The sequence below is a fragment of the Neodiprion lecontei genome, chromosome 7 (genome assembly GCF_021901455.1).
Source record: "Neodiprion lecontei isolate iyNeoLeco1 chromosome 7, iyNeoLeco1.1, whole genome shotgun sequence".
NCBI lineage: Eukaryota > Metazoa > Arthropoda > Insecta > Hymenoptera > Diprionidae > Neodiprion > Neodiprion lecontei.
In genome coordinates, this window is record NC_060266.1 from 25,155,524 (window position 1) to 25,171,969 (window position 16,446).

The window sequence follows — 16,446 nt, forward strand, 5'->3', positions numbered from 1 at the left end:
GCATCACCCCCCTGTCATAATATTATATTATTATTATTACACTCACACACGCCCACAATTTATATATATACAAATTATAATCAATTATATATTTGCAAGTGTATAGGTTTTTTTTTTCATCATCATTATTAATTTTCGTTTTCCTGTCGTTTAAGAAAAAAAAAAAAAAAAAAAGAAAGAAAGAAAAAAGAAATGTAATTTTTTTTCCAAATTTTTGTTTCTTACTTTTCTTCTCTTATCCTTAGTACAATAATAATAATTTTACAAACGATAATGAGTATAATATAACACTTGACACACTGGTGTACACATAATTCGCAATTATATTAGGTGAATAACTGCACAGTTTCTTTTAAACGTCCTCACGTAAATGCACCCTCGACGTGATTGAAACTAATTAATTACTATCGGTTGATCACTGCGGCGCAAAAGATAGCAATCTATCAATCTATCATTGCAGAAGAGAGAGAGTGAGTGAGTGAGTGAGTGAGTGAGAGCGAGCGAAAGAGAGAGAGAGAGAAAGATAGAATGAAAAAAAATTAGTAGAGAATAATAACCGATAAGGTAATGATAATATATATATATATATATATGTGTGTGTGTGTGTATATATATATATATATATTAAACTATGTATAACGTGTATTTAAGTGTTAAAAAGACGACAGGTGAGCTGAGAAACAACGCAAGGGAATTAAAAATGAATTACATATGTAAAACGCTTCTGGCAAACTCTCTTCTGGTTATTATTATTTATCTATAACGTGACAATAGTAATAATAATATTATTATTCTGATCATTATTACTATTACTATTAGCTATTTTAACTGATAAAGAAGAAAACTAACAAACACGTAAAATTTTTAATAGTGTATTAATTATACTTTTACTTGTTTGCAGTTCGGGAAGGCAAAAAGAATTTTTAATAATAATAATAGTATTAATATTGTTACACATGCGATGAAATTTTTTCTTTTTATAAACGTGACTAAAAAAACACAACGCAACTGATCAAGATCGAGAATGAATCGAGGATGTGAAAAGTGAAGAGAGAGAAAAAAAAAAAAAATTGTCTGTGATTATCAGTCATAATAATCTTTAGGTCAACATATTTTTTAGAGAATATTTTTTAGAAAATTACAAAATTTATGATATATACCCTACTATTATTCATATGTGGTAATGTGAATATACGATATGATACGACTTATTGGATGAAACGTGCTACGCATAATATTGCGAGAGAAAGAGAGAGAGAGAGAACAATATGAAACAAATGAATAACAAAAAATAAATTAAATTTCAACTGTAATGAGAAGTTGCAAAACGTTTAATAGAGTTACACGACTATAGGGTGAGGTCAATAGTTGTTGTAAAATATTCAGTGTTTTTGACAAATAACTCTACATATATGTATAAATATATACATAGATACTTATAATTAACGTACATACCTGTAGTGAATGAAAAGTAGAGAAGGCAGAAAAAAGAAATCGTTCAAAGCGTGAAAACAGAAAATAATACATTATTTATGGAACTAAAGGTATACATAATATTATTGACATGCAACAACGCGATGGCACAAAATATTTCGTCATTGTTTTATTTTTATTCTTACGTTTTCTCACATACCTTATACAGGAGTAAAATACACGAGTAAAACAAGGGATCGTCGAACTTTTTCAATTCACAACTGTTTCGTCGTTTCGTCGTACGTTATACAAAAAGAATAAAAATAAAAAAAATACATCGTATTCGTACGACATAATATGATACATGGGTACAATCTGTGAATAATGTTGTAACAAGATCGTTATGAAGAATGAAATTGAAATGACGGCGATGTGAAAATATTAAAAAATATTTAATAGAAGAAAGAGAATGATATATATATATAATATATATATCGTCGTTAATCTGTGGAGAAGAAGAAAAAAAAAAAGAAAAACATTTTATCCACGCATTCATAAGGATCAAATACAAAATATGATCCTCGACACACTAACCAGATGATATTATTACACATACGGTATGCATATCGCGTAAAGAGATACATTGTAGCTTTCATCATGATATGAAATATGGATTGAAGAAAAAAATGAAAGACAAAAAAAAAGAAAAGAAAGAAAAGTTCAATCGATTGACACAAGGCACACGTAATACACCATCGTACACACAAATAGACCATACTGTTTTTGTAATTGAATGTTTTGTTCGTATTATATTATATGATATGATATAATATAATATAATATAATATAATATAATATAATATAATTACAATATGAGAAATTAACAGAATAATAAAAATTAAAAAACGAAAATGTCGAACTATTATACGAATAATTATATATAATCGCGATGCATGTATGTATTGTACGTATATACATACAATGTCATCGACTTCGTTTATCTACGTATATATTGTTTAAAAAATATAGGTGTATATGTACGAGTTATTCCATGACAACTCGATCAAGATTCTACATCGATGTCTCGGATTGATTTTATAATTTTTTGTGTGAAACGACATGACGAAGAACGCGATCGCAATTTTTTTCAGAATATTTCGACCCGGAGTATCTGAAGTACGATTTAAAGACTTGGAAGCAAAAATCCACTCTCTAAAATCTGTAAAAATTTAGAAAAATCCGATAAAGTATAACAAAATTTTTACATCTATTAGAAGATGGAGATTTCGTAACTTGAAAATACGAATTTAAAACAAATAAGAAAGAAAAAAATTGATTGTTATTGGATTGCATTTTTGACGTAAGAATGAACATGAAAGTAAGTTCTCTATAAATGTGGGCCGAAAAATTTCTAGTTAGAGTTACAGGGAATCAAATATATCACGATAATACGAATAAAAATCCAATCCAATAATAACAATTTTTTTTTTTAATTCTTCTCATTCATCTTTCGAAGTTATGAAATCTCCACCTTTTAATAGATTGTCGAAAATTTTTCTTACATTTCATAAGATTTTTCACATTTCAGAAAGTGGGGTGTTTGTTTTTTCTCAAGTTTTTAATTCATACTTCAGGTATACGCTGGGTCGAAAAATTCTGAAAAAAATTGCGTTTCTCGTCGCGTACATTCACGCAAAAAATTATAAAGCCAATCCGATATATCGACGTAGAATCTCGATCGAGATGTCATGGAATGCTCCATACATGTATGTATGTATACATACACACATATATATATATATATTCAACAGGATTTTTCTATACGATTAATCGCGTATTGTGTATGAAACGCTGCACGCTGCCTGTTTGTTCACTGTTGTATGCGATGTGTACATATGCACATGTAACATGGTCATGTGTATGTACATACATTAAGGTGGCTGTTGCGTTACGGGATACGCACGAGGCATGCGTCACTCTTTTCATAGTATGTACGACACTGTGTTTGGTGGGATGTCGCACACACTTGCATTTACACATTTTAACGTGCTCGCGCAGCATCGCCTATATATTTAGATGCATACGCGTGTGTCGCGCGTGTGTGAAACATTACAACGATACCAATATTACTTGAGGCTCACGCACGCGGGTAGGTAATGCAATAACAATAATAAAAAGTGTGCAGGTTGAAACAGCGTCGTGGATGAGTCACTGCATACGTGCGTACGTACATACTTGCGACCGTATACATACGTGATTATACACTGCGAAACCGACAACGCGGACTACTTGTATACGTCAAAGTCGCGCGATGTTGTTGAAAAAAAACTAATTAATTAAAACCCAAATTCATGTGAAATAATGACAATATAGCGAAAAGTCGGGCGTGCACAAGACGTGACATTTTTCACGTTCTAACACGCGTTTTTTCATTTTTGTGATTTATCACAAATTTTTTCTTCGACATTTCTTTTTCTTATCCTCGTAATTTGCTCAGATTTACTTTATCGTTACGCGTTGTACTTGGCTTTTTTTTTTTTTTTTTTTTTTGTATCCGGAGGGGCGAAGGGGGAAAGTTTGAATGTGATATTTCGCACGTTTTACGCAAATCTCGCTCAAACGTGGTTATTATTTACTCATCGAATACAGAGATTAAAAACGAACGTTCTCCCTACGCATGTCCTCCGCTTGGTATAAAAATAAAGGAATTACGTACTACTACGTTAGTATTGTTGTGCTCGCTGCGTGAATGGCGTAAAGTTGATAATGAAAAAAAAAAATAAAATAAAATAAAAATAAAAATAGAAAGAAGTTGGAGGGGAGAGAAAGGCCGCGCGTTTATTAATCGACTTTATCTACATACAATATTATGCCTCTTCTAACGGATGTGTCGCCGTCGCGTATTGTGCTAGTTTAATAAACGTTTTTAGCTTACAATTAGTTTCTCTCGTTAGTGCCGAATGCGCCGATATATGTACGTACACACACACACACACAGACACACACCCACATATAGATACGCAGATACGTTCGTTATTATACATATGTCCGTACATGAGGTGCAGAATTATTATACGTGTATCTTTGATCGGAGATTCGCACGTATTTTAATATAAAAACACGGGAAACTGTTGTTTTGCGATGCGGTAAGGAATTCTATTTCCGCGCGCCTCTGTGTTTAGGTATATTGGCATACCGACAGAGGCATACACGAGTATATATTATGCATTTATAATACAGTCCGAGGTTAATTCACCTCCTATACGTCGACGAACGCGGCCAATTTTATCATGTCACACATGCATGCATACGTACGTAGAGATACACATAATCGCAGTGAGTCATTATGCATGACGGTTTGGTGACGTAACCGTGATCATCTACACATAATTAGTTTGAATATTATTACACTACACACACACACACACACCTATCCGACCTATCGCGCATGATTCCAGTTATGCATTATAATTACTCATATCGTGCAATACGTATGTAATACATATATATATATATATGTATATTTATGTACGGATGGGTTCGGTTGTCAACGACCTGTAGAAAATAATAGCCGGCGTGCTTGCAGTCGCTTCGGAAGCGACGATTCCCGCTACGAGGATGAGATCAGCTTTCCGCAGGTGCCTCTGTAGCATAATTATAAACGTATGCGGTCACCGTATTATAGGTATCACATCGGTCAATATGCATTTTCAGTCCGGGTTCTTATAGATGTGAAATTTTCATTCCTTCCGCGTAACTGATGAAAGAAAAAATAGTTTTATTAGATGGAGTTTGAACGATATTTTTCGGATTTTAAGAAAAGTTATCCTATTTTTTCAAACACTTTTATTGTAAATAACAGTCAAAACAATTTTCAGTTTCTTCGTCGAATCATTTTTATTCAATAAATAGTAATTGGACACAGGTCATCAGAAAAATTATTCTTGAGTTTATATATTCTTGAGATTTTCGTTGATAGCTGTCTCAACCAAATACTTCAAGACTTATTTGTCGACGTAAAAAAAAAAAGACAAAAGCAATCTTTATAAGCAATAAATCAATATTTTCGTTATTATTCCGTGTATACCATCAAAACTTATTTGTTTAAATATCAACCTTACAAAAGACACGGGTGATGCGAAATCGGTAGGAAACCAGCTCTCGAAGAGTACACACGCACAGAGAAGTTTTTTCGTGCAATACTGAGAACTAGGATTATTAGAGTAATTTCGTAAATAAAAGATGCTTTTACGGCAAGTAACTTTCCTGAATTTCGCTACAAAATAGCGACATTCCGTCGAAATTTGAATACCCTTTCCGTTCGTTTGTTTATTCAATGCGGGAAAAAGGGTGAGTTTGCTCGGTCGGTAAACGTAGGAGTGCTACGTGACCTTAACCTATACGATTCATATAATTATTATGGCTGTCGTCGTTGCATCCTACATAACCTATGCTCGTGAATGCATACATGGGTACGAATATCGACCGTGCATGCGTGTGTGTGAAAATACGTGGACGATGAAACGATCGCGTTGTAAACTCGGTGAACATCGTTCCTGCTGCTACTGCTGCTTTGTAGTCTTATCCTATGTGATAATTGTACAAACTTTGTACGCAATTCTTGGTATTAACATTATTAATTGTTTACACAATTGGTGGAGATAATTGTACGTGTCAACGTGACGCGTTCTTGATATACTTCTCATATTTCCCCTCGAAGCTTGACTGTAGGTATTATCGTTGTTGCAAACCAAGAACAGAATGTCTTAGATTATGTCTTAAATTCTTAGACGTACCTACAATCAACTGTCTTTATTTCGTTGGAGGTAAGGTATCATCTGCTGTATAAATTACGAATTACCTACATAGTATGCGTACGAAACAAGGAATGAATAGGTGTACAGTACATACCTGTACATATACACCTTGGAATTATGAATGGCAATAGCTGCGAATCCTTCATCCTATTCATCGACCACGCGATAGAGAATACGTGACAAGCGATACACGTATAATCTGTATGTGCGGAATCTTGAAAAGCGCCGCGCGCGTTTGTGAAACCTTTTAAATAATTTTATCATCGATTCACGTTCGTTGTCACGACGATGGTTAAATTCACCAAATACGTAGAATCGGTAGTATCGACCTGTACGACAATGTACTTTATCACGTAGATTTGAACTGATCCACCGCGTGCAACAGTAACTTGACTCGAGTCATGCTTTTGACAATGAATGTTCTAATGAAAGAAAATTGATCGTTTTTTGTTTTGTAAAAACTGTCCTAACCTCAGTTATAGCAACAACTCCCACAAGATAATGTATTTTACTAATTCATTGTCCAAAACTTGACTCGGGTCAATTTGTTGTTAGACGCAGAGAGGGGGGAGGGTAAATTTCGATCGACGAAATCTCGATGCGAGCATGCTTTTCATCATCCTCGCCGACCCCTCTTCCGTCCTTGCCGGAGTCTCTGGCCGTGCCTCTCCGATATGCGGCTTTACATTCATGCTATACCACAAATGAACGAAAGCAGCCTGTGTAGTGCGGCACAAGCACGGGCAGAGCCGCAGTAAGAATACAAGAATCGTACAGACGAGGCGCCCGGGAGGCGTGCAGGTCGGCCGAGGCGGCAGCGCGCGCGTGTGGTTGCTCCGTCCTTTTTTACCTCCAGAGAGGTGAGCCGTCTCTCTTTCGCGGTGGATGTGGTGTTAGTCACCTCAAGGACGTTTGCTCTAATTGGGATAGGTCGGACAGACATTAGAGTTGGAACACTGAGAGTATTCGTGCGTCGCCGGCAGCGGCACACCGAGTTTTCTGTTAATATGGCGTCAGCGGTGAAGCCTCGCCGCAGCGGCCGCAGCTGAGACGAACGAATTTGATTTTCATCTCGCGGAGTTGAGTTTCGTTGTCCTACATCTCGGGTCGCCATTTATCGTTGTGTGAGTAATTTGCAGGAGAAAAAGAGCGATGAGGATCGTACGCGTGTTTGCGTGAGCGAGATAGAAGGCAGGAAGTAAAAACAAAAAAGAAAGAAAAAAAAAACAAAAAAAAGAACGATGAAGGAAAATATCGCAAGGAACGGAAGAACAACCTCGCGCCCGCAGCACCCGTCGACGACGACGACGATGACGATGAAACGTAGCTGAGAAATATACCCAGCTAACGCAGCACAGCATCGCCGCCGGTGATTGAGCGAATAAGTAAGTTACGAGAATGATGAAATAAAATCTAAAACATCCGACGGTCGGGGATTACCAACGACGCGCGGCGGATCATTTGCCCGTCGCTGGTCGCTATGCACCGCCGTGGATCTCTCGATCGATGTAGATTCGGACTCGCCGTGGTAAAATAGTTGACGCGAGCGGAACGCGATCGCAGCGCCCTCGACGCCGGCGGACAAAAACCGCGCAGCGCGCCCGCGCGTAGTCACCTTTGTTCGACACAACCAAGACGGCGACGACGACGACGAGGACTTGACACAGGTAAAATCTGTTGCTAACCGGGCCGCACAGCCAGAGACGCCGGCCCGGAACGACCGAAGACGCATGCCGGGCGCGCGTAGTCGTGACTCGTACGTCGTACGCAGGTCGGTCGTCTCGCCGATGCTGATCTTCGTTCACGCGTGTTGGTCTCTCTCTGCGTACGGTACGCACTGCGTACATGCGTACATACATACTTGCCTAGTACTCGAGACGATGCGTACGTACGTGCGTAAGTAAGCAACCACGTACGTACCTACCTAACTATAGCGCGCAATAGTAAGTCCGGCCAACTGCCTGGCTATTCTTTTAATAGACACCGTAGGTATAATAGTTGACAGACTAACGCGAGACGTCTCTACGGTCAATGCTTGGCACGCGACACGACGTCGCGACACGGCATTGCTCACCGAGCGTTGAATGAAATATTTTCAGAATCTATCCGTGGTATGCGGTGTGTCCTGAACGGATGTCGAAAACATCCACCTCGAATTACTTTTTGTATTACATTGTGTGTCCGAACGAGTATTATCCTCTGCTGCAACAGAGATCACCACCTCGCGTACCGTTGTTGCACCGCTGCAAATTCTATTTTCAACATCGTATACATATGTACGTATATACGTTCTATACACGCCGTACGGTACACAGCATAGAGGTGCTTTTATTAATCGACGATCAGCTCGCTCGCATCCACCTGTTCAACAGTTTGTTGCCTTTTACATATACTCGTCTGTTGTTTCGGTTCCTCCCCGCTACCCAACCTCCGTTTAGAATCTCTTCCCCGCATACCTGTACTCCGTTTTAAAATTAAAACGTCACGGCCCATTCCAACGTTTCTTTCATTGAGCAAAACTTCCACACATAATTCCGCGCGCCATTCGACCGCGAGTTCATTCTCCGTTCGAACAAAGAATTATTATTTCAGCTTCTCAGACCCGTGGTTTTAATAATAACGATCGACTATTCATGTGTAGCCTATAGGTGAAGACGCATAGTGTATTACGTAGAACCTGGTGTAGGTAGTACGACACTGCCTACCTACCCACTCAACCTATGTACATACATACATATGTACACGTTTAACATTTCCACGAAGATTCAAGCGCACGCTGTTGTTAGATTCTTGCCTCGCTTCGTGCAGCGCTGTGTGTGTTTACGTACACGCGTCAGACACGCGAGTATCCACGAGTACGTACGATGTAAACGTGTGCTGCGTCGCAACGTGCACAAGCGTACCCGTATTACCTGCCCGACTAGGAAGGACTGTAAAAGACTTTATACTCTCTAACCTCGAGGGTCTCTCGGACAGTACGGTTCAACACGGCGTCAAAGGGACGAGACCAGACGCATGTGTGTGCGTACCAACCGCGCAAGTGTGTTTTACGGCTAATACGCACGCGCAGAGGTCGTCCGTCCGTGCGTGCGTGTGCGCTGCCCGATGCCCATCGACTGTCGCGACTCACGGGCCTCGGGTCGGGTCGGAATTCTTCGGGGGGATTCGGCTCGAGCGACGGTGTGTCGTGTCGGTGAGAGAAGGAGCGAACAGCAGCGCGATCAGCCCGCGGCAGGCAGAGAGACCGCGGTCTGTGGTACGCTGCTGTGACGGCGTCGGCGGCGGCGCTGGCGTTAGCGGCGAGGTGGTCGGACGGTGGAGCGGGAGGAGGGGGGAAGAGCCGAAGGCTCGCCGTCGTCGACCGACTGGGTTAGTCTCTCTCCCCGAGAACCGAGTCTAGTCGAGCGAGCGACCACGAGCGATTCTGTCGCTGACCGTATCCACGAAGGTGAGAGAATACCTTACCTACCTACGTGCGTCGTCGTCGCCGAGTCGAGTGAGTCGAGAGAGCGCGAGAAGCAGCAGCAGCAGTAATTGTTTTCCGACCAACGTTCACGGAAGGAGCCTTTATCGAAACGATATTTATTATCGTCGTTATATATCGTGTGAAACGCGAGACGACGACGGGGTCTACGCGCGGCGCGATTATGAAGTGAGGTGTGCGAACGATAGATGATGAGGAAGATTATTCGGTGGAATTATTCGCCCCGCGTCTTGTCTACTACGGTAAATATAGCGTGAATCGAACGAGCGCCGCGTTGAGTGAGGAACAGCCGCCGCCGCACCACACAAACGCGATCACACACTACTCCCACACCCAAAAATAATAAAGCCACACGGTAGCGAGGCTCACGCGTACCTACGTGTTTTAGTGCGTGCGCGTATGCGTGCGCTGGCGTACGCGCCTGTGTGATATTATACATTCATAGAGAACGGCGCGGGCCTACCGAGGGATGATGGAACAGTGTGCGCGCGCGCGCGCCTTCTCGCGTGTATTATATACGTAGATGCGCAACACTGCGAGAGAGGAGGCGAGTCAGTCGTGTAGCGGGCGTTGTGTGTGTTTCGCTGTGTCGCTCATACGTACACATATAGGTATAATATCCGCGTGTGCGTACGTACGTTTTATACGTACTTATGTATATATATATATAAATATGTGCGCGCGAGTTGCCCAGTGACGTGATCAAGCAAACGACGGAATCGTGAACCGACCGACACACCGCCGCGAATCCAAGCGAATTCCGGTGCGGCTAGTGTCCCGGGGGCCTCCTCCTCCTCCTCCTCTTCCTCTTCTCTTTGAGACTTGTATGCCGGATCCTTGGCGCGTTACGAATATCGGGCTTATCTCATTTCGATGTGCGATATGTAAGTGTACGTACACTGTACGTAAACGGAGGAATCCTACGCGGCTTGTACACATATCGCCAAGTATCTTCTGTTTATTTACCGTCGCTTTGGAGCGGCGGGTGGAACGTGGGGGGAGGAGAAGAGAGCAACCCGAGAAAATACTACGTTTCTCTGCTTCGCCGTTGTGTTTTCCGCTCCTGTTCGTCTTCCTCCTACTCGTCGTCGTATTGTTGGTGGCAATAGTAACCGTACATGGTAGTTTTAGTTGTTGTATAGTTGAGAGGTGAACCAGGACTACTGGTGTAACATAGTGCGACCAGTGATTGTGTTAGTGCGACGACAACGGTGATAGTGACGATGATGATGATGATGATGATGATGATGATATGGTGATGGTGATGGTGATGGTGATGTGGTGGTGGTGCTGCTGCTGCTAGTGGCTACGAGATGATGATGGTGTTGTATCGAGTGTGGATCGAGTTTTCATCCACGTATAACCAGGTTCTTACCAACCACCGTACTATATCGTACTCTAGTGTACTATCTATCGTCTATTTATACGCCGACGACCATACGTGCACGGCATAAAGGATATATACGTATGTGTGTATACGCGTATACACGTCTGCGTCGTCTACTATGTGCGCGTTTCTCTCTCTCTCTCTCTCTCTCTCTTCCCCTCTTCTCCGTACACGTATAACTTTTCTCGTTCTTTCTTTCTTTCTTTCTTTCTTTTTCTCTTCTTACACTCCGCATTCATTCCTCTTGTTACTATACGGAGACTAGATCCGTATGCGAGTTACTTCTCTTCTTAGTCCTCGTAGTCTTGGGTCGTTGGTTGTGTTCTCTCGTGGTGATGATGCGGTAGTAGCCACCTCCTCCTCCTACTCCACCTCCTCTCCTTCTCCTCCTGCCACATGTATACACCACATATCTTTACCCCCACATAGTTATACATACATGTAAATTCGTTCGTTCTGTGGAATCGCGTTGCCTGCCCACAATGGGGTTTATTGTATTGTTGCAACCTCCACCTCCTACCACCGCCCTCCCCCCATCGGCAACCTTCGCTCTTCTCTTTCTATTACTCCTCCTCCTCCTTCTCCTCCTCCTCCTCTTCGGTCAAGATGGTGTGCCGCGTCGACCCGTCCTCATCTTCTTCTTCTTGTTCTTCTTGTTCTTCTTGCCTTGGCCCAGGGGTACACACGGGTACACGCCGGATTCGAAGGATTATTTTTATTCCTTGTCAAGCACGACTTACGCCGCACGCCCTGCCTCTCTCTGTCTATATATATATATACATACACATACATATATATATATATATATATATATCTCCGTATCTCTTTCGTATCTCTTGAACACGACGATGCTTTCTTTGTACACTGTATAATTCTCTTCCTACTGACGTGACGTCGTGTCTTTACGTTTGTAACACACTTCTTTTCTAACTGCATCAACGTCCCTCCATTCCCTTCCCTATGATTTTCTATTTTCTAATCTTCACCGTGCCGCCTTTAATCCCACATTATTTACGACGTGTTACCGATCGAAATTAATGCATAACTACGACGTTGTCCATGTACGTATGCATGCATGGCAGAGAACGACGAGACACCATCTTGGTCCTCGTGTCGTTTCTTTTGTATTTGTATACTTGCAATAGTTTTGCGAAAGGAAAAACTTGCTCGATGATTTGCTCTGCTAGCAGGCTTTGCGCTCGCTTTGTGCGTGCCAATCCCTCTTCGGGAGTATCGTAGTTGAGAGAGAAAGAGAGAGAGAGAGAGAGAGAGAGAGAGAGAGAGAGAGAGAGATGGATGGCTCGTAATTGCGTGATGTGTGCATCGTGCGCCACGAGTTCTGACAAGTTATTCACTCTCCGAGGGCAAGGAACTGTTGCGTTGTTGAGGTTGCTTGTTTTAAATATATTATAACCTTCAAATTCATGGCTGAAATTACGAAACTTTAATACTGGACAAACGTGGCGGGTGGCGCGGTGCGAATTTCTTTATTTTGTGTTTGTTTATTGTTGGTGTTTTTTTATTATTATTTTTTTATCCCCCCCCCCCCCCACATCCTTTCTTTTTGTATCCCCCTTACGTACTATTTATTTTCAATTTTTCGTTTTTACACGAACTGTTGTGTAAAATAGGAAGAAGAACGAGGTCGAAGTTAGTCAAGTTATCATAACGAAAACAATCGTTAATTTTCTTAACCTTACAAATGTTTTTTTTTTTTAAGGAATCAAGATTTCGAAATACGAGTGTGTTTTGTCGTATTACGGCTTATACTGAATTTCGGACAATACGAAAATCGCAAGACGACAATTTTTCCTCGGCGTGAATAGTTGCGATATAACGTTTATCGTACAATGATTTACTTTCCGGACAAATCGTTATTTCACTATTTCAGGGACGTTGGAAATGCAGTAAATTATAACAACGCAACTCTTGTTCATATTCTGAAGACTCAACTACTTCAAAGTCGCTATAAATTTGCAAAATAGTGAGTGTCTTTCACCGATGTTTCGTTACGTCAAAACCTACTAACTTCAGTACGACGAAGAAGATTAAGGGAAGGCATTACGCGGTGTAATCTTTGCCTTGTCGTACCTTCCATCATTTCGAGATTTAAGTATCGTAACGAATTGATTGATTCTTCTTTTTCCTGTCCTTCCATTTTTTTTTCCCCATCCTTCTTTCCAACGAAGTTCCGACAAGCTTATACCTACGAACGGTGTCGATATTCTTGCACAAAGCCAACTGTTGATCGTTGACCCTCTGCACTGGTTGTCTTTCGTTCGTTCGTCTACTCGTAGTGCCCGCGTTGTTCGTTACAGCTGATCGTTTGCTGATGCTCGTTTACCGTAATGACGTGTCGAAGGAATCGATCTCCGTCATACCAAGTCACGTTACTCCGAAAACCTTGATTATATATGTAACATACCGATAAATACGTGGAGTACATGTATTTTCGAACGAAAGAAGATGTCGGTAGTTGTGTTGTAGGAATGAAAGATGAGAGAATATTCATTCGCGATATGTATTAATTTACATTATCAACATTTTTCGTTCACGATCCTATTCAGTCTGGGAATAATTATCGTCGTTGTTGATTTTCTTCTGTCACAGTTGCGCGGATATTTTACTATGTTAAATGAGGTACGTAAGTGTGTACATGGAACAGATAATGAGAAAGCGAGAGAAGGAGAGATGACGATAACGCTCGTAATAATTATCCTTTGTGGTAGTTCGATATAACATTATATTATTATATTACAACGTAATTATATGGCAGCCGGCGCAGCGCGGCATGAGATAGAAGAATAGTTGGCGAAAAAACGCGCGAAGCGTAGTTTGAAAGGGATGCGTGCAAACTAACGCGTGTGCGTATGCATGCATGGTTCTTTATCCATGCCATAGGTAACGAATGTCACGTCGGCGCGACGCAGCTGGTGGTGTTTGTATTATAGAAAAAACTACGTAGAAATCTTTTATCGAATATGTAATGCAAGCAGTTTAAAATATGGAATATGGAAATTCGAGATGTTTCTCGCGGAAATTTATGTGCAATGTTTGCCTACTGCAGCAACAACTGTACGTACGTATGTAGTTGCGAGCAAACTTACACCCATCTGTTACTTAGTTGCATGCGCCGTGCCGGAATAGACTGATATGAGATTTCTGCGGTTATCCTTAGACCGGCGGTGACAAGTTTTTACTAAACACAAGCGCACACACGCACGCACAAATGTCTAGACTCGCCGATGATATCTGGTTGAAGTTCCGTCTTGTTTTTCTCTCTCTCTCTCTCTTCGTTTTTTCGACATCGTCTGTGTCTTCTTTCCTTTTTTTTTTTTTTCCTGTGTTTTAAATTTCGTTGCATCTCGTCATCGGTCATTTGCACCACGCGTCACGATCCAGTCATTGGTATATAACATTTATTCGTACTATTGTTTAACTGAATTTTGGAGGGGGGGATTGTCAGATGGATCGTCTTTGTATGTACGCACGTATTACGTTTGCTTGATTAATCATTTTTTCATATAATAAAAGATTTATTCAATGGTTTCGTACAACGAATAACCGGAGTACAAGCAACGAGTCGTTTTGTGTTTGACTGCGTATACAAAGCTTTTGTAGCAGCCGCGTATGTACCTATAATATGCACGTTGGTTGTACACTCTACCGTGAAATATCATTCTCGCGGCGCGATGTTGGTTGAAACGCGAAGGAGAGTGTAAAAATAAAAGAGAGAGAAGAAAAAAAAAAACTGTTATTCGTGAAAGTTTCACGTATTTAACAACGTACGGTGACGATGAAAAAACACTTCTTAATTGTTATTTTCTGTACTGTGTACGTTGTATCGAACCTTAAAGTGAGGAAGAAAAAGATATACGACGAACGAGAACGATGTAATATAAGTTTCGTGACAAAAGTAAACAAAGAAATCTTTGATTGATTTCAGTAATCTTTCTTCAATTATTGTATAAATACCGTCTGTGTACAGTAATGATGCGGTAATCGATAAGCCCAGGCTAGCTGAGAATAATTGTCTGTATGCATGTGCCGCGTGCATACACGCAACGTATTATTCCTGTGTTCGGTAGCAGCCGGAAGACAAAGTATTTTTATTTCACATTTATGCAACGAAACATTGCGTACTCATCGTACGCTCGGGAACGCAGCAGCAGCACCAGCAATAGAGAGAGAGAGTGAGGGGGGAGGGGGGGAAAGGCGGCTAATTTTATACATCGTTTGTATATGAGACACGACGTGTATGTGTTTGTATGTATAGACGTAGCGTAAATTATGAAAACTGAATATACATCTTGCCCCCGCCCTTCACTCTCATTCTACGCGATATGCTCTATCTTTCTCATTCTCGTTTTTCACCCACTCACTTACACTCTCCTTCTCTCTCTGCAATCTGTAATGCATAATGCGCCTAATCCATAGAGAATTCTCACGATCAAATCAATTTATTCCTCGGTACGTGATAGTTGGATGACGATGCGGCGCTGCAGCAGCAGCGGCGGCTTGAAAGAAGAGAACGTTTTCCGCGCCATGCGTGCAGCAGCGTTGATACACATTCATTTATCGTATTGCGTTGTTGTACGCACGCAGTGATGCAGATACGTACGGTAGTGAAACGGCGTGTACCTAGCTGTCTGCTTACTCGCCCCCCTCTCGCCTCCTCTCACCCGCCTACATCTGTCCCATCAACGTATCCCAACGACGAATGGGCTATTTTCCTCTACCTGCAGGCTGATTTATGCTTCACCAGCACAGCAAAAGTAGTTAGGATTGCCGGTGGAAGAGGAGAAGGCTGCGATCCTTTTCTTCCTTCCTTCCTTCCTTTTTTCCTATACTCTACCAGTAGTTCGCAGGCCCGAGTCCCCATTGTTCCGTGTTCGTACCGAGCTATTCTCTGACCTCCCCGGCGACAAACTTGAAAGTGTACTAAGATATTCGTGGGTGGAAGTATAAGTAAAACTGAAGCTAGCAGCGAAACCTTTTTCAACGTCGCTAGAATTAGAGAAGTTCGGTTCAGTTGTCATCCTGGTAATTCTACAAAAGTATCGGGGTTTCAAGGCGTTTTACCAAAAGCTTGATTTTTGGACCTCACTTCGCTACCTTATGCGAATGAACGTTAAAATAGAACTTCAGCCTCGTGATAAATGTTTGTACTAATATGTACGTTTACTTGTATATGTAATATAATATTGTGTGATATAATGTCGCGTAATGTTCCGTGTGAGTCGGTGAGAGTGGTGCGGTAGGCGAAATTCCGAATTTGAAAAGTTCCGTAAGTGAGATAGTGAGAAAATTTAAAGATTTGAAGCGTTGAAATTCCGAATGACCCA

General features: G+C 41.1%; 1 protein-coding gene across 15 annotated transcripts in view; it reads left to right on the forward strand.

Annotated features, from left to right (window-relative positions):
* The first annotated feature begins 7,015 nt into the window (after positions 1 to 7,015).
* The window catches only part of LOC107225170, a 28,090-nt gene continuing 18,659 nt past the window's right edge, over positions 7,016 to 16,446 (forward strand). For 12 of the 15 annotated variants that reach the window (XM_046745911.1, XM_046745909.1, XM_046745899.1 and 9 more), the window contains exon 1: positions 9,533 to 9,678. The gene's annotated coding sequence lies outside the window, so the exon portion shown is untranslated. The other 3 variants (XM_046745902.1, XM_046745901.1, XM_046745900.1) reach the window with 3 other exon arrangements.